The sequence below is a fragment of the Canis aureus genome, chromosome 16, assembly GCF_053574225.1.
Source record: "Canis aureus isolate CA01 chromosome 16, VMU_Caureus_v.1.0, whole genome shotgun sequence".
Lineage (NCBI taxonomy): Eukaryota > Metazoa > Chordata > Mammalia > Carnivora > Canidae > Canis > Canis aureus.
Window position 1 is genome coordinate 32,183,613 of NC_135626.1, and position 24,238 is coordinate 32,207,850.

The 24,238-nt window shown below is 36.0% G+C and overlaps 1 long non-coding RNA gene across 4 annotated transcripts in view; it reads right to left on the reverse strand.

Moving 5' to 3' along the window:
- LOC144286343 (uncharacterized) overlaps positions 1-24,238 on the reverse strand; it is a 232,563-nt gene that overhangs the window by 119,509 nt on the left and 88,816 nt on the right. For all 4 annotated transcript variants that reach the window (XR_013354413.1, XR_013354415.1, XR_013354414.1 and 1 more), the window contains one exon: positions 24,056-24,193. This is a non-coding gene — a long non-coding RNA (uncharacterized LOC144286343). The remainder of the gene's footprint in view (positions 1-24,055; positions 24,194-24,238) is intronic.

The following is a 24,238-nucleotide window of genomic DNA, read 5'->3' on the forward strand; positions in this document are numbered from 1 at the left end:
GTATGCTTGGCTGTGCAGAATCATGCAGAGAGATGTGGTTCCAAACCATCTAAAGCCACCAACTATAGGATGACAACCACAACCATGAGATATATCCTGCATAGGACAGAGACCTCAGCACTTCTCTTACACAAAACATGTTGAAATTGGATTAGTTTTGCCTATTTTCCATTTATTGATCTATTTTATTACCTTTTTCTTCCCTACCATTTAGCCAAGCAGATGATGTTCTCAGATATTTTTCTTTGTTACTCCTTAAGTCTTTCATTAGTCCAAATGATGATTTAGGCAAGTCCAAAATATTTTGATTACTATCTCCTGAAAAAACAATGGCTAATTGTGTCCTTATCCTCCAAATTCAGAACTTTCACAATAGGTCAAAATAATGGTGATCTGGTGATTACCAAAAAGATCAATTATCACACTATTTATAGAAGTCATATGTATATCTTAATAAAGATATACTGTTATACAGAACCTCTCCCTCTATTATTTATTACCAACAGGAAAACTCACAAAAGAAGGGACATGCACATTGCTTTCGCTACAGAATAAATTTATTTATAGCAACACACTATATATGCGTGTCGTTTAGGTCAGAACATATTGAAAAGAATCAATCTGGAGATGAATATTAAGTGTCTTTCTAATTAGTGAAAGACATTACTTTTAATCCCCAGGGATCATTCCTATACTGCTTATGCTGATATTAGAGGGATATTTTTTAATGTTCTTCATGGAAGAATGTCTTTGGGAAAGGTGGGAAGGTGTCAAAATTGCTGAATTATTAAAGCTTTAATATAGTTTCCATAGGGAAAACCTTGTAGAGTATTCCTGGCAAGGTAATTTGGGAAGGTAACCAAGCGATGTAAACTGGTAGATCAGCCAAGAAGGAAGTCAGATGTAAGATGAGAACCTCAGTAATCTGAATCATTTCAGTATGGCTGCTTTATTTACAAATGGACTAGGTAAAATATCTCATTAAATAAAGAGTAATTTTCCAAGGGGAAGATTAAATATCCACCACACAGGATAAGAATAAACATAACAAATGCCAAACATTCAGCCAGAACAAACTGTGAAATTAGTTTTCCTCCGCCTAACAGAGAACAAACAATGGCCTTCCATGTTTATTACTTATCAAGCTCGTTCCTCAGGGAATAATTTATTCCTACAAAAGCTTTGAATGACCATTTTGTATTAGGTTTACTTCACATAAAGGCAGAATCCTAACTTCCATGCTTTTAATTCAATTATAATGTGTGGCCTTTTATAAAGCAGATGATAAATTAGGCTGTAGCAATATTTTCTAGTGCCGAGTGACACCAAGTGTGTTCTGTAGACTGGGGCTGCTCCGCAAGTTATTGGTACCAGAATGCAGCAAGTACAAAGATTATACGTTTTAAAAACCTTCCTAGCATTTTGACATTGTCATGACATCTAAGCCTGTGGTCAGTGAATTCTTCTCATTGAACAGGGGCTAGAATAGTTTGTATGTCCTTGAACTTGCATGGGTTGCATACAGCAGGAGTTTCCTACTGACTGTGCGGAGATGGACCGTGAACTAGTCTTTGACAGAAAAGCCAAAACAAAATGTCCTGTAATATAGGCAGCTTGGGAAGCACTGGGATAGTGAGAATGGTATGGAGTTTGGAATCAGAAAGGCCCAGGTTCAACTCTAACACCATATTCCATACTCCATGTCATCCTGAAGACACTACTTAACTTCAAAAACGTGGAAATGGTAATTCTTTTCATAGAGATCACGGAGAACATTAAATGGAAAGCCTGCCCGTGAATAACACAGTGACTCACCAGGGCTTCACAGGTACCTGACTAACTTCTGTTCTTGTAATTCCTCTCCCACCAAGGAAGGTATCACCCCCATACCCAGGATGACCAGATTTAGTCCTCTAGGAGAAACAACTTCTAATGGGACCAGTAAAGTAGAACAGCTAGTAATACCAGGATGAAATTCTCTGCATAAAATAGACAAACTATAATACACTGTGTGTGTGTGTGTGTGTGTGTGTGTATTTAACATCTAAATCATCTTTTAATCAGACACTAACAAATTCATTGCCAACCAGGTCTTCTGAAATCCTCCCTGCCATTCTTCAGTGAACTAGATTTTTCTTTCCAATCAAGCTCTAAGCTTGGGTAAAGGCGTAATGTGATTCCTTTTGTTCCACTCCATTACTTACTTCATATGAAAACCTGGGTACAATTCAGATCTACCCAGATTGATTAAAGCCTAACAGGATTGCTACATTTTTCACACATATTTAGGTATCTCTGAATATAGACCTCACGGTTCACATATTTAGATGTGTATTCTATGCTGCTCCTTGCTTCTACTGTGTAGATACATGCCTTTAAAAAAAAAAACTGGGATCCCTGGGTGGCGCAGCGGTTTAGCGCCTGCCTTTGGCCCAGGGCGCGATCCTGGAGACCCGGGATCGAATCCCACGTCGGGCTCCCGGTGCATGGAGCCTGCTTCTCCCTCTGCCTGTGTCTCTGCCTCTCTCTCTCTCTGTGACTATCATAAATAAATAAAAAAATTAAAAATAAAAATAAAAAAAATAAAAAAATAAAAAAAAAAACTGATTAGGATAGTGAAAGATAGTGACCAGTGATGTCCATTAAAGCTTGCTTCAGAAATACAAAGGACAGGTCAAGAGATGCAAGACAAATGTCAGAAGCCTGATATGAAAACAAAAACAAAAACAGAAACACAAAGTTTTGGCTAGTGTTTAAAAATGGGTTCATCATACAATCTGAGAAACTGCAAGACAGCCTTCACCAATCAGAGGCCCTATAGACTGTGACTCCCCCTCCTGAAATTATAAGTATGTTAAAAAAAAAAAAAAAAAACTTAGTAAACCTAAAGTAAAAGTACAATGGATTAATACGACTTTAAAACATCTCTTAGGATAAAATCAAGAAGGCTGTAAGGTTACTTGTTTTTCCTCCTATAGACACTTTTTGGTCTTGAAAATAAATAACATTTGGGCAAAGGATATAAATAGGGGGTCAAATGACTAAATAAACATATGAAAGATGTTAAATATTGTTCATAATTAAAGAGATAAACATTTAAATGGTAATAATATTTCTTACATGTCTCATAGCTCAGACTGGCCAAGATGAAAACATGATAGAATACAGTATTGGTTAGCATGTGCAAAAGACAAAAATTCATTCTGTTGGTAGGATCCAAATTGATGCAACAATGTAAAAGAAGAAAAAAATAACAATATCTGTCAAATTTAGAAATACACATAACCTTTGACAAGAAAATTCCATTGTTAAGAATTTACTATAAAATAATCTTGCAAAAATTTGACCAAATATGTAAATGAGGATGTTCATGGCCTTGTTGCTTATAGTATAAAAAAAATGGAATAATCTAAATATCCATTACGATGAAACTAGAAAAACAAATATGGTACATAATAAAAAATGAGCAGCACGGGCCATCCCATTTTAGTAAAGTGAGGGTTGTGTGTGTGTATGTGGAGGTGTGCACCATGTAGGGCAGAGTTGTCCAAAAGGACAGGAAGCAGATGGCACATTCAAATAAGTATAATTTAAGGAGTGTTTGATAAAAAAAAAAATGAGTGATATTGGTATTGGAACCTAAGGAATAGTTCATACCCTGGGATTGGCTTCAGTGTAGACCTTATAACCCTGGGCCCGATGATGGGCAGCAGTCAGCAGTTAGCAGAATCTAGAAGCTCAGAGACTTGTAGAAATGTCTATCTTGCAAGAGGATCTATATAGGAACACAGCCTACTTCAGCAAGACAACAGGGGGGAGACTAAATCAATAATTCCTCAGTCCTCACTTCCGCTGCTCCTTCTGACTTCCTTCTGGAGCTTCTGATTGGCCCTACACAATTAGAAGCCAGAGGCTAAGGAAACCTATTGAGAGCAGTCTTTTGGGACAGAGCAGGGATATGGGGAGACACAAGGAGGGTATGCAACACGGCATGTGTGTACACACATGTGCACACATGTTTACACATATGAAAGAGAGGAGAGAGATCTGCCTGTCATCATTATGTTCGTTCAAATATTATCCATGAAGTGAGATTTGAAATGAATTTTACTTTATACTTTTCAGAGAAATTCTTTTTCTTATTAGATGGATATGATTTTTATATTGAGAAACAACAATATAGGTATTTTTTATACAAAATCAACAAAATAAGATTGGTGGAAATTAGATAAGATAGAGGAGACATGATCCAAAGCTGGAAACAGATTTTCCTTAACTGTGGTTAAACCTACCCAACTGTGCAGGAGCTCATGCTGTCTCTAGCACTTTGTAGTGAAAGAAACCAAACAAAGGGAAAGCTTAGCATTAAGAAGTACAGAAGTATATTGTGGAAAACCTCCCCAAATGATGCAGAAGCAGAAGGAATGAGAATTAAAGACACAAAAGCTATTTCCACTTAACCTCAAGTCGTGAGTCAGAATACAGAATACACCAGAAACCTATCTTCTCAAAACAGATAGAGGTGATTCACTACCATGGCTTATAGAAAGGTCATGGAACCCAGGATAAAACAGGTTAGAAATCAGGTCAAAAATAGAAAAATTGTACCTGTATTAGCAATGCTTAATATGAATTTCATCTAAATAAAAGCTGACATGAATTTCTAAATTGTTTTCCAAGAAAACATGTTTGTTTGAGGATAGAGCAATGACAAAGCAGAGATGTGAAGTGTTTAAATCTTAGCTTAAATATCCACTTGTGTCCATGACCTTGAAAGTCTGTCACACAATATCTACAGATCAGTATATCCAGCAGCATGAGCAATAGTATGAATTAGATCACTGAGATAAAGTAAAAACTCTATAGGGAACAAGGCCTCTGATTTTTTTCATGTGCCATAAGTGAATTGCTAACCTAGTTTTATTTGCTGTAACTTTGAGAATATCTAAGGGTACTCCAACTTGGCCCTTACCCTAATCAAAAATAGAAGGTACCCTGAGGCCTCGGACTGTCTTTCCTCACTGATGACGTATTTGTAGACACGGTATCGTCCCCATGTAACATTGGATGGAAAGGCTGTAAATAGCCCTTGCCTTTGACCAGGCCCTGTCTTGGTTTTTGCCTGCCACCACTGCTGATTTGTATTATGTAATATTCCAGGTTGTGGATAATGTATCTTCAATCTTCAAAAGCAGCTAATCTTTCAAGAAACACTGAGTCTTTTACTATATACTATATACCTGTACTAGGTATAGTGTCTAAGGTTAGGGATAGACCAATGAACAACATAGTCATAATATCTACCCCCATGGAGTTCAAGGATAAGTGGATGTGATGATGGTTATTTAATGTGTCAACTTGGTTAAGTCATGGTTACCAGATATTTGGTCAAACACCAGACGGGGTGTTGCTGTGAAGATATTTTTAGATGAGATTAACATTTAGATCAGTCACTTCTGAGTAAAGCAAATTACTCAGATGAGGGGGGCCTCATCTAATCAGTCAAAGGCCATAAGAGAAAGTAGACTGACTTCCCCCAAGGAAGAGAGAATCCTGCCTTTAGACTGCCTCAGGATCCCAGCTATAATATAAGCTCTTCCCTGAATCTTTGGCTGCCTGCAGGGCTGCCTGAACAATTTGGGGCTTGCTAGCCTTCACAATTTCATGAGCTTATCCCTTAAAATCAATCTTTCTTTCTCCCTCCCCTTCCTCCTCTCTCTCTCTCTCTCTCTCTCTCTCTCTCTCTCTCTCCTCTTTCATTTATACAAAAGCCCAGGAGGAGTACTCTCACCAGGAATTGAATCAGATTCTGCTAGCACTTTGAATCTTGGACCACCAGCCTTCAGATGTGTAAGAAAATCAGTTTCTGTTGTTGAAGCCGCTCTGTCTATGGCATTCTGTTACAGAAGCCTGAACTGACTAAGGTACCAACAGAATTGAGATTCTTCGTCCTTTACAATGTCCTCTAGGGAGAGAAACACTTTTCTGGACATTTAGATAAGTAGATACTAACTTCTTCCAAATCTTTTTGAAAACAAACACATGACTGTTTGTCTCTCCACGTATTATATACTTAGCATCTCCTCTTGCCACCTGCTCTGTAAACCATTGAGGATCCTAGTGTTTATCTTTCAAAGGACTGCATGACACCAATTAAATGCTTGCTCTAATGCTTGACCTGTTTTTCGCCTTGAAAAACAGAATGTGTACTGATTAAAGGCAGATATCTAGAACTACAGTACACAGCTCTAACTACAGCCCCACATTACTAACCTCTGTATGTCAGAGGGTTTGTGGCATAAATTTAGTTAAGTCAACATGTGTAAAAGACAGAGAGCTGGCCTCGGTTCATGGAAGCACTAACATATTAGTTTTAATATACTCTAAAACTTGTTGGTATTGTCATACCCACAGCTCTCTTCCTACCAATATACCTAGGTCTCCCTAGAAATTGCTGGAATGAATCCATTGGGTGCCATGTTTCTTTAGGGGTCCACCCCTTCCCATGTAGCCTTTCTAACCACCCACCAAGGCTACCTTAACATCTTTGTAGTACTTTAAAATATATATTTATTTATTTGTTTGTTTGTTTGTTTACTTATTTATTTATATATAGAGAAAGCAAAACATGTGTAAGGGGAGTGGAAGAGAGAGATTCTCAAGCAGGCTTCATGACGAGCATGGAGCCCAACTCAAGGCTTGATCTCACAACTCCGAGATCATGACCAGAGCTGAAATCAAGAGTCAGACACCCAACTGACTGAATCATACAGGCACCCCACATCTTTGTAATACTTTTGGTCTTAGCTAAGTATTTGCTACAAATCACTCGATCATAGAAAGACGGTTTTAAAGGGAAAAAAATACACAATTCGTCATTAATATTTATCTTACTCCTATGGCTATCAACCATTTTATTGCCCGTAATAGACACAGGCCTTGGAATAGGTGCTTCATGGATCTTATTTAGTCAAAATTCATTTAATCGTTACATCTCATGTATGTTTATCATCCACTTTTGAAGGCTTGTTATTACTGTTTTTCACGATGGTTCTTTTAAATATTTTCAATTTGAAGCTAAGAAATGCTTTCATTCTGGCTTGCCTCGGCAACTTTTGTTATCAAAACATTTCTCGAGAGTCAGCATTTCTGAATTACTTTTCACTGTGTTCAGTGATCAAGAGTCTTTTAAGTGGAACAGTTGGTGTAATCATTCTAGCAAAAAGTACATTTCTGGGTAATAAGTGACCCTAAAACATTTACAATTCTAAGAGATCCAAATGCAGGAAGAGAGTGTCTAATGCAGTTCTTCATATAATCAGGTAGAAACAGTTCTATATTACTGTAGCCCACAGTTCCCCAGGCTTCCCCATTTTGGAGCTGAAACTGAGGCCATTGGGAGATGAATTTTGTCTTTACTTGATCATAAACACCAGCTCCCAATAATGTCTCCCCTGTCACCCCTGATATTCAAGTTCTGCTGACAGCCCCTTGAAGATTATCTTTGCAAGTACATTTTAAATAGTAGGACCAACCCTCACCTGGCAACAACACAGAGATTTTGGAGATTCTGCTAAGCTCTGCTCTGTTATTGCCATTTTATCAGGCACTATAGATTCATCTAGTAGGTGCTTCAACTCCTCACTAAGCCCCATAGACTTTGCTAGGTATTTGGAAAATATTTTTCTTTGGGAATTGTGTTAATTTCATAGGGTGGCTATAGCAAAGTAATACAAACTGAGTGCTTTAAAAACAAACAAACAGAAATTTGTTATTTTATACAATGTAGGCTTGGAGTCTGAAATGAAGGTGGTGGCAGGCCTGTACTCTCTCTGAAGGCTCTGCAGGAATCCTTTGGCTTCCTAGCTTTTGGTGGTTGCCATCAATCCTTGGCATTCCTTGGTTTGTAGATACATCACTACTCTGTAGTTATGTGCCATCTTTCTTTTATGTACTTTTGTGTCCAGATCTCCTCCTTCCTATAAAGACATCTAATTGTATTAAGGTACATCCAACAACAGTATGACTTCACTAACTTCACTGCTTTGGAAAAAAAAAAAAAAACCCTATTTCTAAGTAAGATCACCTTTGCAGTTACCAGGGTTTAGGTCTTAAACATATCATTTGGAGAACACAATTCAACCCAGTATAGGGACCAGGAAGCCGTTAAACGAATATTTATTGAGGGTTTACTACCTGCCTGGCATTCTTGGTATGCCTACAGGGCATTGCTATTGCCTCTTTCATTCCTATCTATCTCTGCCTTGCATGCAGCATGCACTATGGTCTCCTATCATTTTCTTGGGGAGTGGCCAGACCACTAATAATGTGGATGCTTTTCAGATGCCAGGGCTGCATGAGTCAATGGCAAAAGGACAGGACTACGTCTCTTTCCCTTTTATAATGTCTCTATAAAGGAGGGGCAGAAGCAGTGCTATTTGTGCCTAGGAATCTTGCAGAGTTTTATGTAACGTGGCTCCTTCCCTATTCATTCTACTGAGGGCATAAAGTGTGATTGAATGGGTGGGACAACATTACATGAAAGACCTGAGCTGTAATCAGGGAAGACAAACAACAACAACAGCATTTTCTGACCCTATGGTTTTAAAACTGGTCCCAAATCCTCTCCCTGGGATCTTTTTTTAAGAAATGTTTCTGAGAGAGGGCTGCATGGGTGTGACTCTGTCAACTAAGCCTCTGCCTCTGGCTCAGGTCATGATCCCAAGATCCTGGGATACATCCCACACTAGGTTCCCTGCTCAGCACGGAGCTTGCTTCTCTCTCTCCCTTTGCCTGCAGCTCCCCCTGCTTGTGCTCTCTCTGTCTGTCAAATCAATAAATAAAATCTAAAAATAAAAAATAAAATAAAAGTTTCTGAGCTATCTCAGACTCTCTTTCAATGGACTTTGGTCATGCTGCTCCTATACACAGTGCATGCTCACAACTTAGGTCATGAATACCATTAAGCCTTCTGGACAATCCGCTTCATCTCAAACGATCTGTCCCATCTCTCCTATTTTAAATGCTAGTGGCATTCACTATCAAGGGAATACCTAATATCATGTTTTGAAAATGCAGGCCCAGTTTCAGATAGATCTCAGATCTTAAAAATGTCAGTTCTTAGAAAAGGATTGAAAATAATGATTCTTGTGTGCTTACCGTTTGCTCGATGCTAGAGTGAATTCGTGTATATATCTGACTAGATCCTCACAGATATTCATGAAATAAATGGCATTATCACATCCACTGTGCAGTTTAAAAAACTGATATAACTGTTGTGAAATCAATCAATCAATCAATCAATCCATCAACTGCCAAGGTTACATAGCTATAACTGTTAGTTAGCCTGCTGGTTCTTAACAATTTTTGCATTTTGCTTCTGCCATTATCGTTCGTGCCACACAGTGTACACAGTGCTTAAAACTATACTCTATAAATATCTTGTGGGGTTTTATTCTTTTAAAGTTGATGAATAATCAGTAAATAAAACATACCTTGAATGGTATAGGAAGCTGTGTGTGGGAATAAAGCAGACATGTGGAACTGTGTGCTGGCAAACAGCAGGAGTCCCATATTCGTGTTTACTGCTGAATTTAAGGGCACATAATCTCAGAATGTGTCATTCTTATAATCAGCCACTGAATTGTTTTACTCACAAATTGCATCTCCCAGTGTAATGTATACATTGTTATCCTCACAACTAAGGTTCATGCTCTGTTGGCTCCTTCATCTGGGGCTGTATGCAAATATTTTTTTATATATGCACACATAAATTTCCCAAACACAAATCCAATTTATTGGTATTAGCATGTGTTTTCACCCTCCAATATGCTGAGAGACAGAATTTATGTTGGATACTTTGTAAAAACAGAATTAGATGTAGATTCAGAGCTAGAACTGTCTCTGTTAGGATAATGTATTCCTTCATTTTGCTTCTTCCTTTTCCTCCTCTAATTTTTTTCTAAATGGGTCAAATGAGGCTAAAGCCTAACTGAGCAGCTTTATTTGTTTGACACAATTACTAATTTGGTAGCAGTCTCTTTTATGTATGACTGGTGATTTTTCCTCCTTTTCTATTTGTTTTATTTTATTTTTTTTTTAATTTTTACCATTTTGAGCTAACATAACTTATCCCAGGCAGCAGAGAAAAGAAAGCACATGTCCTCGGTTTGCAAACTGATGTCCCTCCGTACCAGTTTGCTATAATAAGGAGCCTGCCTTCAACAATTGCATCGAGTGATAATGATCCATAGTGGTCCCTTTGAACAGCTTTTATTATCATTCTTCATCCATCCAGAACCCATTATATTGAAGGCAAGACCACCAATTATGTGTCAGACACTGGTAAATATTTAAATGATTCTCAGGCTGTGGACTTTCCAGGTCAGTATTTGGCTCCTACAGTACAACCTAGGCTTGGACTCCATCAGAATACAGATATTTCTAAGCTTGAGGTTAATCTTTATGGTAAGAGATACATATTTACTTTGAGTAGTGTGAATATTTGTCAATGGACAAATCATTTTCCCTGTCCCTTGGCACTCATTGTTTTCATCCGTGAAATAAGATTGCTCAGTTCAGACACAATGTTCCTTGATTCAGATGATCCTCCAATGATAACCCATGATTATATCAGTCTACTTATGTTTATAACTTCCTATGTAGTTTGTTTTTTATTTTTTTTAATTATAGTCAAATTCTTGATCATTGTGAAAAGTTTAGATACTACCAAATGCTTACAAAAAAGGAAAAATAGCAGTTTCCCCCAATAATATATTCCAGAGATGGGCAGTTGACATTTCAGCTTTTTTGTTTTGGTTTGGTTTTTTTTTGCCCATAGTTTTACAGGACATGGTTTTTTAATCGAAACTTTCATAATAATTTTTTTGGCTATACAAATATCTCCATCTGGTCCCCAAGGTTTTGTGGTGGTTTTTAAAATTATTTTCTGCATATCTCTAGAAGTTCTTTGGCATCTCTCCAGAGTCTGCCTTTGGGTGGGAAGAATAGAAAGAAAACACAAGCTGTCAGATCTCAGGGTGAATGAGGGCCTCCCACCAGATTCTAGGAAGGTCTAGAATATAGTTATGTGAGCAATGGACACAGTACTGAAGCATCATAAGGATTAATTCCATGACTACTGCCTGGGGATCCTCACAGAAAGACCATTTCACAGTCCAGAATGAGAAAATTGAGTAAAAAAGAAATCTTGGAAAAGAAACTTAATTGTTGAGCTCATTTGCACACTTACTGATTCTGGTTGTCTGAGTTGATCAGGCGTCAGGGAAGCACCATTTATGCAACAGTGACTTCCAGGAAAATGATTCGCAATGAAAATAAATGAAGGTCTGTGTTCAATCCAAGAGAAACATTTGCTCAGCTGGAAAGTCAGCCAAGTAGAATATATGTCTGCTCACCTCAGATTGTCCTCTAGTCATCTTGCATTTAATTATATGGTAACAGTGGGGAAGTTAATGCTTACCTAACTTTGGTACAACTTTAGAATGTTCTAACCTTTCCTGAACTTAGAAAATTTGGCCTACCACTTCTAAATATTCTTCTATTTTGTAAAGAGTTACATTTTGTGTTTTTGTTGTTTTTAACTTCCCCTTCCCTTAGCACCATCCATGAACAAGATATAAATGTAAAGTATATACGGATAGGCATTACCCTAAAGGTGGTAATGATAATAGAGATTATATTATGCCAAGGGATGGAGGACTCCTTAATAATCATTCCTTTGCCTTTTCCTCCTAGTCAAAGAGAACGTTGTCAACTTTTATATTGAGCCAGATGTCATACATTTGGCATTAGATGTTGATGAGAGTGTTAGTGATCTCTAGTCTTTTTTTAAAATCTTGTCTTAAAAAACTCTAGATCTGTGAGCAATGTCTCTGTTCTTATTTATTTTTTTTTATTTTTTTTTGTAAATTTTTATTTATTTATGATAGTCACACACACACACACACAGAGAGAGAGAGAGAGGCAGAGACATAGGCAGAGGGAGAAGCAGGCTCCATGCACCGGGAGCCCGACGTGGGATTCGACGTGGGATCGCGCCCTGGGCAAAAGGCAGGCGCTCAACCGCTGCGCCACCCAGGGATCCCTGTTCTTCTTATTTAAAAACAGATAAGAGGGGATCCCTGGGTGGCGCAGCGGTTTGGCGCCTGCCTTTGGCCCAGGGCGCGATCCTGGAGACCCGGGATCGAGTCCCACATCGGGCTCCCGGTGCGTGGAGCCTGCTTCTCCCTCGGCCTATATCTCTGCCTCTCTCTCTCTCTCTCTCTCTCTCTGTGACTATCATAAATAAATAAAAATTGAAAAAAAAATATTTAAAAAAAAAAAAACAGATAAGAATTAGTCCTCTGAAGAAGTTAGAGAAAAGAAAAAGCCATAGGTAAGCACACATTGTCAATAATTCCTGATGATGCTCTAGGTAATTCCATTTTCAATCCATACCTAGCTTCATCCTCCCTGTTCTAAAGAAGCTGTTCTCTTTGATGGTCCAAAAATCTCGTCTCAGTCCTCAGTCTTCTTGATTGCTTGTAAGTAACATCTGAAGCATATTAACCCTTCCTTCTTCTTTAAACACTCTTCCCTTGGCTTTGGGATGCTGGTCTTTTCCAGTCATCCTGAGGACCTTTCTGGAAGTTTCTTAGCCTCTCTCTCTTCCCTTCCTGTGACCACATCATCTACCAAATTTGATGTCACACATAAAATTGTTAAGAAAGTTGCTGAAGTTGGCATGGTCATAAATTTCCTCAAGAACTTCAGAATGATAGGTTAATATTTATATAATTCAGTTTCCATGAATCGTGGATGAACAACTCTGAACTTGTCATCCCAATAAGCCATTTACATTTAAGGGTAAAAATCGAATTATTGCCTGTAATGTTTCCTAAAAGCTTCAGAAAAATTAAAGATGTCTCAAAGCTCTGTCTCCAGGCCTTTTTTTTTCCCCACTGTTATCTCCCTGGTTCATGTTACAATTCCATCTATAAGCTCTGTATCAAGAATTAGGAAGTCTCAAACTTTTGCTTTCACATATTTATCTTCTGAATTTCAGGTTCTGTGGTGCTGGCTGAAGATGTGGTGAGTGTAATTACTTGCCTTCCATTAGTACACTGATCTGTACTTACTTCCTAAGGTTTTCGTAATTAATACCTAAGATGATGACTTTAATGCAGACACACAAAACAACTGTTCTAAACATTTTCCAGTGGCATATCATTAATGATTATTCATGATTAATTAATTCTGGACTGGTCATTTTTTAGTAGTTGCCTCATATGCAGCCAGTCATCTTCTTAGCAATAGTAGGAAAATAAGAGTCAGGAGCTGTTTTTATTTTATTTCACCTTGAGTGCTTATATTCTAAGGCAGTCCATCATCAAATGCAATCTAGCCTGGACTCAAAAATACTCTAGAGAGCCTAATTTAGATATAACAGAGTCTTTGGCCTGTAAGTCACTACCCAGTACCCTCCTTTTCCTTCAGATTTTCAATAAGTTATGAAATGTCTCACACCAGTTTACTATTTTATGCCTCGGCATCCCATAATTAATTGTTTTATTTCTCAGGAAGCTGAGTCCAGTTCTGACTTCTGGCTAATTTACTATTTATCAATATGGTATTAGACACTCTTTTTATATATCCACTAATGCTGATCAGTCTTTATTGGTCTTAGAATAATTCCTATCTTTTTCAAGACTATCTACCTTATTTATAATTGCTTGCATTTATCTTTCCTGATTTATACCGATAAAAATGCATAATTATACTTTATATAACACTTTGTAGATATATACTTAATAGAATAAATATTATCCTGTCATTATTATCCTCACCCAACTTCACCCAACTCACACCTCATATATTCCTTGTTCTACCATTTTTTCCAAGTTACATGATTTCAAATTCTTCAGTGTCACTGTAGATTCTAATGCTCCATCCCTCCCTAAGGTTAGTTGTTACATCAAATTCTGTTAACTCCACCACATTTTTTTCATTCCCAAGCCATTTTCTAAGACAAATTCCTCATCATCTCTCATCTTAATTTGTGAAGTAGTGTCTGAAATGTTTCTCACCATCTTTCCTTCTCCTGTCATTCATAACTCCACAAGAGTTACTACAATGTAATATAAAGAAAATTTATTTTTAGGGTGTCACAGTTAAGAGGCAGAAAATTCTTTGTCTTCAATTATCATTGCCTGTAGGACAATCTCAGATTTAACAAGGCCTCCAAAAGTCTCTGCAATGTCCCTATTTACAAGTATAGCCATATCTATCCTTACATCCTTCCAAAGTAACCATTTCATTAATATTCCATACGTTGGCTCCTCTGTTCCCTCTGTTTAGGATATTCTTCACAAAGTCCCAGTTATCCAAGGCCCAGCTCAATTATGATCCTTTTCTATTCAGTTTTCCATGCTAAACACTGAGCAGAATTCAGATTTCCCTTATTTTCTCTCACTTATTTTCTCTTCACGCACTTTAACAATATTTCTATTATGTATTATGTATATTAAATCACGTAAGTATATGACTTCCTAACTGAATTGAGGCAAAATTAGTTGTTGCATCCTCTGCAGTGCTCAGAACAGTGTCTTACGCATAGAAAAAACAGCAAAGGGATGCCTGGGTGGCTCAGCGGTTGAGCATCTGCCTTCTGCCCAGGGCATGATCCTGGAGTTCTGGGATTGGGTCCCACATCGGGCTCTCTGCATAGAGCCTGCTTCTCTCTTTGCTTATGTCTCTACCTCTCTCTTTCTGTGCCTTTCATGAATAAATAAATAAAGTCTTAAAAAAAGTAACAGCAAATATCTGAAGAATTCATGAAATGAATTTACTTATATACTACTCCTTTAAATGATGGGAGTAATAAGTCTACGTAACACCTATGAGTTCTGTTATCCTCCTTGCAATTTCCTTCCATCATAACACAAGGTAAATTTTATACTCCTTATTCTTAAGATTATTATTCATTCAGTGGATTCAGAAACATGAACTCACTTTCTTATCTTCATCTGTAAAATGGGGATATACTGGTACTTACCTGATAGTTCTTATAAAGATTAATTCAGCTCAATGTAAAATACATTGTCATATACAGTGCTGCCCAAAGGTTATCATTGTTTATACTTTTGGAAGTTAAAATATCACATAATTTGATAACAATATCAAACTTCTATGCTCCACATTACATATGATTACCCCAACAGAGATAAAAGGGAAAACAACACTAGTTATTCCACATTTCATCAAGGTAAGTACTCAAACTGATGAAACTGTAGCATTTCCAATCCCCATAATTAGAAAAATAAAAACAAAAAAATAAGAATAAGTCCCAAGAATTTTAAAATAAATTTTAATAAAAATGCTATCATTAATTCTATTTAGTCAATGAGAAGGGAAAATAATTGTTGGAAGTTTGCACAGCTAGTAAATGTGAGAAGGGATACCAGCATCCTGATCTGTTCAGTTCAACAGGCATTCGTTTAACCATGTGTAATGTGTTTCCCATATAGTGCTTCACTTCTTTTTATTATTATTATTTTGTGTGTATGTCTTTGCTCTGATTTACTCTCTCCAGTATATTTTCTTCTGGAACACCTTATGTCCAGAAAATGGTTATTTGAAAGTCAAGCTAAAAAAGAAAAATGAAAGTCATGGTAAACTGGGCATATGAAAACCCAGCATATGAAAACTTTGTTCACACTCTATAAAAAGATATGTGAGAAATATGATACTAATTTACCTTTACCTTTTATAGCACATATGATTTTCTCCCTTAAGTTATAATTATTCACATATCTATTTTTCTTGCCCATCTAATCTTTAAAGTTTTTTTGAGAAAAATACCTGTTTTGTCCAATTTTGATCACCTCAGAATATTCAGCACACTGCACTGCACACAATAGGTACAGAAATATTTGAAAGTTTGCCTTTTTTGTTTCTCAGGTCAATGTTTTTTTTTAGATTTTACTTATTTATTTGAGAGAGTGAGCAAGAGAAAGAGAGCAGGAGTAGGCTGAGGAGCAGAAAGAGAGAGAGAGAGAAGCAGACTCCTCCCTGAGCAGGAAGCCCAACCTGGGGCTCAATCCTTGGACTCCAGGATCATGACCTGAGCTGAAGGCAGACACTTAAATGACTAAGCTACCCAGGCACCCTCTCATGTCAGTCTTATGACATGTACATTATATGTTTTAATTTTTTTATTTTAAAAGTGGAGAAAAGGGAGAATGTTCTGAGCAGTCCCTTTCATTGTATGACAGGTATACACATAGATTTAATGATAAGGCTAAGTGAGTTTGAAGACATATAAACACCAAAAAGCTTTTGAACTAATCCTATTTTCTTTTGCTCTGCATGACTATCCTACAGCTGGAGGCTAAGAAATCTCATGAAATTTAGTTTCTAGCAATTTTCACTCCAGAGAGTTGAAAGTTAGATGTTATAAATACAACCAAGAGATGGGTTTTCACTCCTGATTGAAACAATATGCTTTTTTCTATTTTAGAGTTTTCTATATACATATTGAAAGGCAATCATTAAGTGAACGATGATTTTACCGTTGATCTGATTTTCGGGACCAATGCTTCTTAGTTTCACAACAGTAAATCACTTAATTGAATCTGTAAACTCAAAAATCATCCTTGCTCACCTAAAGTTGTAGTCTGAGTCCACTGGTTTCTCCCACATCTATAGTTTTCAAAATATAATCTGTTTAAGCCTTCTTCAGTCATTCAAATGACTTTCTAAGTCCCCAAGTCTAATAACAGATCTGTAAACAACTTTTGCTATGTGCTTAAACATGTGTTTTGTTGATGGATGCAACCTTGAATCCCATTCTACAAGACTGGTTCCTGAATAATGGAAGCAAAGCTTTCACAAAGCTTTCATGGAACTCACTGTTCATATTTGCTTAAATTAAAAGTCTCTTAAACCAAATGTTTCTTACAAGGCAATCCTTCATTTTAAAATTAGGGAAAAGTTCTGCGAAATTCTTGACTAATGATGCAACTTAAAGAGTTTAAATAAAATGACAGGAAATACCCTCCCTTGCCAGGTGACACTACTGAACAACCCCTTGACTGTTCTCTTTGTGCTATTCATTGCAGCCCTTTCCTGTTCAATTTCAACAATTTTTCCCCTCTGTGAAAATGTTGGTCCAGAACAAATGTCTTGGGTTCAGTGACAGATACACTGTAACAGAGAAGCATCCATTCTTGTTTAAGCTGTGAGGGTAGTATAAATAGAATTTTCCCCTCTGAAGGCCAACAACAGCAGTTAATTATTTAAGCTCTAATATCACTAATATTGGAACATGCTTGTGTAAAAAAGAACTAATGGGTTTCAGTTGGTAAACAATCCATGATAAATTGTAATCCTGTCAGTCAGTGTGATCACTATATTTGCGAATTAATCTAGAATCTGAAAACAAGACAATTAAGTAAAGTCTGTATTTACACTGGAGATGGTTTATGCAACCATCATATGTGTGGAAAGGCTCTGACTCTACAGAACTATATATGAATGTAGTTCTGCCAGTAAATTCAGTGTGGACCATGATAGCATTGTCAAGATTTCAGATCTCCTGGATGATTTCAAAAATAAGAATTATAATGAAGAAAAACCTGTAGAAGGCAAGTAAACCCTATAAAAAAATAGTTTTTTGTTTCTTTGTTTTCCTTTTTTTTTTTTTTTTTAAGGTAGGCACCATGTTTAGTGTGGAGCCCAATGTGGGGCTTGAGCTCATGACCTTGAGATCAAGCCTGAGCTGAGATCAAGAGTTGGACACAACCAACAGGCTTTTATAGGAAAGGGTAGGGTGGTGCCGGTATAGGGTGATAGCTGCTTGTGTCTATATATGCTAGAGGTTAGGTAAGGTTTGGTTCCTGTTTCCTGCATAGGTCCTGTTTTCACGACATGATGACTTGTCCTTGGGCGGTCTGCTAGTGGTGGGAAAGTCCCAAGGTGAGGGTGACAAGATGGAGGGTCTGTCACCATCCCACCTGATCTCCCTTGATCCTGCCCACCCAACAATAATTGGGAAGGTTTTACTTTTAATTATTACCAATTCATCTTTATTATCATTATCTGAAAATAAATGTCTGCTGAATATAATTTTAAGCCAAAGAAATATTTTTAAATATCTTTTGAAGAGTAATTGATTCAAAGTGCTTAAATTAATATGAATATGTAAATAGTATTTCTGTATACTAAGACATAACTGCAAACATAACCACAGAGATTTTATACATTTTTCAAGGAGCTTAGTGAGACATTTGATAAATAAGAATTTGGGAAGAAGTTTGTTTTCAATGGCTTCTTCTGTTTTTGAATTTGAGATTCTAGGAAGAATTTACTTTTTAAAAAAATTTTTACTGTATTTACCTTTAATAAATAATAATCCAATTATCTTAAGGTTTGAAAATATCTAGCTAATTTATTTCCTTTTGCTCAGATTTCATATGGTTTCTTTGTAATGTTATTTAAACTCCTTATTTTTTTATTTTTTATTTTTATTTTTATTTTTTTTTTATTTAAACTCCTTGGTAGAATTCAAAGACTTAAAGTAGATTTGAAACATGTCAGCATGTCAATGACTGTTATATTGATGGCTCTGTCTAAATGTAAAGCCCGGAAGGATTTATATATGACCCATAAGCTATGCATCAATTAAGTGCCTGGGTTTAAATATGAATTTTAACCTCTGATAATTTTGATAAAGTACAGTTGAGTTAGCTTTAATTAATTGCACAGCCACTAACAAATGTACTCCATGTTGATTTACAGCTTTTCAGCTTAACAGTTAGTTTAGTGGCAATGAAAACAAATGAATGATAAATCAAGTTTGTGTTCCCCAAATGCAATTGTTATAAAGGTGAAGATGTTCTGTTTTTCTCATTATTATGTAAGCATATGCTTTCTCCTTCCTGATAAATTTATTGGATTGAATATAAATCTTAATAAATCATATTCCTGACTTCTGAAAGTACCCCTTATCCAAACAGTTTCTTATACTCTCAACTCTACCACTCAGTGAGACCTGCTCTCACTCTCATCTCTCACCTCCAATCACTTGAACTCATCTTAGTCTATTAGAATATAAAAACGTTCTGGCTTATTTCCTTTCTAGGCCATCCTGGATTGATTTCATGGTCAGTCATCTTAGTGACTTTCTCTTCACTTCTCTACATATATTTACTGTCCTTTAACTTCTGCTTCTGATCCTTCCTTGGCAGTGCCCAGGTGTTGACCAATCCAATTGTCTTTCTTTCTCTTAGGCATGGACAAGCTAGGAGGGAAAATAACACCCTCTCTGTAATTATACCCATTATGATTACAGATGTGTGTAAAGCACACATCTAAAGCAACTCAGCAGGTTTTTGTTTTTTAGCTTCCATTGCTAATCCCCTTCCTCATCCATATAGGGGCTATTCTAAACTGTGAAAACTAACTTCACAACTCCAATCCTATCTCCAATCTACTTAATTCTCACTCTTAGCACATAAACTATTATACTAACATAATAATGGTCATCAATAATGGAATTTTAAAAATTCATAGAACTTTTCAGCATGAGTGAAACTTAGTGTATGAAATTAAGGCACACACATACACATAGGCAGGAGTGTAGGGTAATTTCAGTATGAAATGTATACTATGTGAATACAATCTAACAATATTATATATTTACGAAAGAACCTCATGGAAAGAGGGGAGGGAAAGGCACTGAATTAAGTTACTATAGCAATGAGTGGAGTTTGAAAAACTAAAGGCAAGAGAAACTACCAAAAATTGTGTTTTACTTGATGAAGTTGTTTCCCAAAGGAGCACCTATTAAAACTTTTAATACTGCTATACACCTATATTGAAAACAAATGATCAAAAAATAAAATAAAATAAAATAAATAAAAAATATAAAAAAGAAACAAATGATCAAAGAAATGGATAATGAATCATGAGAGCTGTGTTTCTCACTGTGAGAAGAGAGTGAGTGCGTGAGAGATTACAAATTAGATACAAGAAGAGATTCTAAAGATCCAACTGGTGATGGAGTAAAGTTGAAGACATAGTTATGAACTCATGTACATAGTAGCAGTAAGAAAAGCTTTATGCAGTTAGAAAGAAAACAGATAATATTGATAATTAACACTATCATCTTTATTTTATTTCCCACTTGCTCATCAACCAGTCATAATCTGATTTTTAAGAACACTGTTCTAATAAATGTTTCAATGGTTACCAATTATTTACTAATTATCGAATCCCTATGTCGTTTCTTTAGTACTAAATCTACTTGACTTCTCATCTTCATTTGGCATTCTTGTGTGTGTGTGTACATGTGTGTATATAAGTCCTGGTTTATCCCTTCTTAACAATTTTACTTATCTTTCTTTTCAGTAGATAAGAATGTTTCCAAGATATTTTTGCTCTTCAAGCAAACCTTTTTTCCTTGAAAAATATCATTCCTTTGTCTAGCTTCTAAAGTCACCTATTTTCTTATCTTTCTCAATATAAGTGGGAAAATTTCCTCTGGTGGAAGAGCATTTTCTGATTTCTACAACTTGTAAGGAGACTTATTTTGCCTTTATCAGCAGAGTCTCAGAGAAATTAATGAAATAAAAAAATTTTAAATTACTTTAAAAAATTCATGCAAGTTTGTTGTAGCACAAAGATTTTAAAATAAGCAGAACAGGAGGTGACATTATCAAAATAGTGAGTTAGGTTATTCCCAACTTCCATTCACCTCACAAGAAGCACAACTAACATCTATCTATAGATAAGACGACATTGTAAAAATCCCAAAAGCCAGAGGTAAGGCCAAAGCACCTCCTGGACCAGAGACTGAGAGGGACCACAGTAAGAAGCACAGTAAGTGTAAGTGTAAATGTAAGAAGCACAGTGTCACTTTGAACACATTGCCCCTCCCCCAGGCCAGCACAGCACCACACCTGGAGAACCCTCTGGGACTACAGTGTCTTCAAAGGGAAGGAGTCCAAGGCAGACAACCTAGAAACATACAACCTACCAAGACTGAATCATGAAGAAATAGAAAATCTTAACAGACCAATAATGAGTAAAGAGATTGAATCAGTCATTAAAATTTCACAAGAAAGAAAATACAGGAATGAGATAGTTTCACTGGTAAATTTTACCAAATACTTGAAAGAGACTTAATGAAAACCCTTCATAAACTCTTCCAAAAAATAGAATACAGAATACATCCAAACTCATGAGGCCAGCATTACATTGCCATCTAAGTCAAACAAAGACAGAACAAGAAAGAAAATTACATGCCAATATTCTTGCTGAACATAGATACAAAAAAGAAAAATCTCTGAATAATGATATGGAAGACCACTTCTTGACCTGTGAACACTGGAATTTGAATGAAGAGGAAATATATTTTCTGTTAAGCCACTGAGATTGGAGGGTGTGTTTATTTTAGCAGATAGCATTACTCACCTAAACCTACACGAGTCTTTAGTACCTCAGTGCTCTTAAGTAGTGTTTAAATCCCTCAATCTTTCTACATCGTCATGGCAGCTGTAGTTCTAAAGCACACCCCATTTCCAAAAATATTTGGTGATTCACCACAGAATAATTTCATGCTGCAATAATATCCAAATTCTTTAATATATAGATAAGGCCTATAAAATGCCCTGCATTTATCTTTTTGGTAATTCTTCCTGCTATTTACCTCAGCCACCTCCTTACCCATTAAAACCTCATCAATCTGGGGGATCCCTGGGTTTAGAGCTTGCCTTCAGCCCAGGGCATGGTCCTGGAGTCCTGGGATCAAGTCCCGCTATCAAGTCCCACGAGTCCCATGTCGGACTCCCTTCATGGAGCCTGCTTCTTTCTCTGCCTGTGTCTCTGCCTCTCTCTCTCTCTCTCTCTCTGTCTCTCATGAATAAATAAATAGGACCTTTATTTAAAAAAAGAAACTCATCAATCTGATTAATTCATATTTTGCGAATTGTATATGTTCTCAGGTTTCCATTTATTTTATTGTTTTCATTCCCTTCTAGAATTCTTATTGGAGATTTCCTCCTGCAAGCATTGCTCATGTTTTCGACTTCTCACATTATTTTTTCTTGTAGCATTCCATTTTGTACTACAAGATTAAAAAAGTAAGTCCACATTTACACTTCTATAACACAGTAGTATAATGTAGCATTTATCATATTGATCATAAATTCATAAATTCTCCTCTGCAAGCTTTTGAATTGTTTTAAGTTCCTTATTACTAATGCTGGGTCTATTTCCTAACCCACTGGGTGTCTAGAGTAAACATATATTATTTTATTTTCAATTGAATGGAATTAATTTCCTCTATTAATTTGAAAATTGTGATTTTTAAGATAAGAATATATTGAATTTTATCTTTAACAATTACATTTTAGGGCAAAAAACAATTACGAGATAATGAGAGCAATAAGGTTGTTAGGGAGAAGATGGAAATTTACCCTATTAAGAAACAAACAAAATCACAAGCAGTCATCTCTGTATTAATAATCTCTAGTACAAAGTATTATTTTTATTCACTTATTAAAGCTAATTCAAGAAATTCTAACTGATGATGGCACTGTCAGCAGCATAATCAGTAATCGTTTGTCTGAAAAAACCAACTTCACATGAAACACTGAAAAAACCAACTTCACAAATTCAAAATTGTCTTTCCTTCATTATTTCAAATAATACTGCTATCCTGTATTATAAAATTATTTTGGGCGTTTTAAGTACATCCCAGAAAGAGTACACAGTAGCAATCCAAAAGCTATACACCATTTTAATCAAATTAGTGTGGGGGAGATTTGATAGGTAAGCAAAGCTGGAGATTTAGATAAAACTATATATCTATTTTTCAAAATGTATTCAAGCTTAAAACTTCAAAAGAATATATTTTTAAAAATTCAATAGATAAAGATCTATGTGTTCAGAATATTAAGCACCTTTATTTCAGTAAGCACAACTACTAGAATTTTTTTTCTTCAGTGGGTGTTTTTTGATAGTGGTATTAGTTAGTAATGTCTTTTAAAACATCAAGAATGTGAAGGAAATTCTGTAAGCACATGATAGAATCTTGTAAGATGGCCTGGGCAAATATATTTCCTATAAGAAGCGTATGCAGTATATCAAATAGGCTCAAATATTGATCTTTATTACTAAATACCATAGCATATAAGATTTCCTTCAGTACTATGGAAATTCATGCAGATTATGTAATAGTGTTGTACCACAACTCTAATCCTCCATATATTCTATCTATTTTATTAAATAAAAAGACAAACTGACACTTTATTACTTGCCTATCATAACCTTTCAAAAAAAACTAAAATCAGAAATATTATAATAGAAACAGTAAACTATTGTCTGTCTCTCTATGTCAGCTCCCACTGGAGAAACTGTCATACTAGAGGGTACCCTGAACCTAGGCCACCAGAGCACCTCTGCTAAGCCAGGATGGGACATCTAAAGTATGTGAGTATAATAGGGTTTGCTAATGTGAAAAGAGCAATTTGTAGAATTGTAGCAAAATGTAGAAAGAAAATACTTTTCTACATATTTTCAGTTACTATTTAGATTACAGATATAAAATACACAAAAACATTGGAAAGGAGATATAATGATGATTTGGAAACCAATACAGTTAAAAGATTGACAACTTCAATATTGCAAAAAGACTCCAAGATATTAGTGTACAATTCTCATAGATGAATCATTTTTAAGTGAATTGAAAAGAAGCAATCTTTGTGTGCTTATTGCAGTTCTAGATGGTTACCTTAATGATTGACAACTATTTTTCACTGTTGAAAAATAGTTGTCTGTTCACTGTTCCCAATCACAGAGATTGGGAATCTACTGTGATGTGTGGATACCTAGATTGATATAGAAGAGATTGCCAATGTTTCCCATAATTTCTTTGAGAAATTATTTTTTTTATTATTTCAATTCTCTTCTAGAATTCATGTGCCATGCAAGATTCAAGACAAGTGTAGGCATCGAGTCTTCTCCAGAATACTTCAGAAAAATAAAATGTTACCTGCTTTTACTTTTATAAAATAAATTAGACTTTCTCAGAGCCTCCACTAATCAGTGTAAACAGTGTCAATCTCTCTGTAGAAACCTTCTGTTTCCTCAAGTACACATAAGAAATTTCCAATTATCTGGTTCCAGAAGCCTAGAAAAGGAAAAAAAAAAAGTCTGTTCCTTATGCATGGGACAT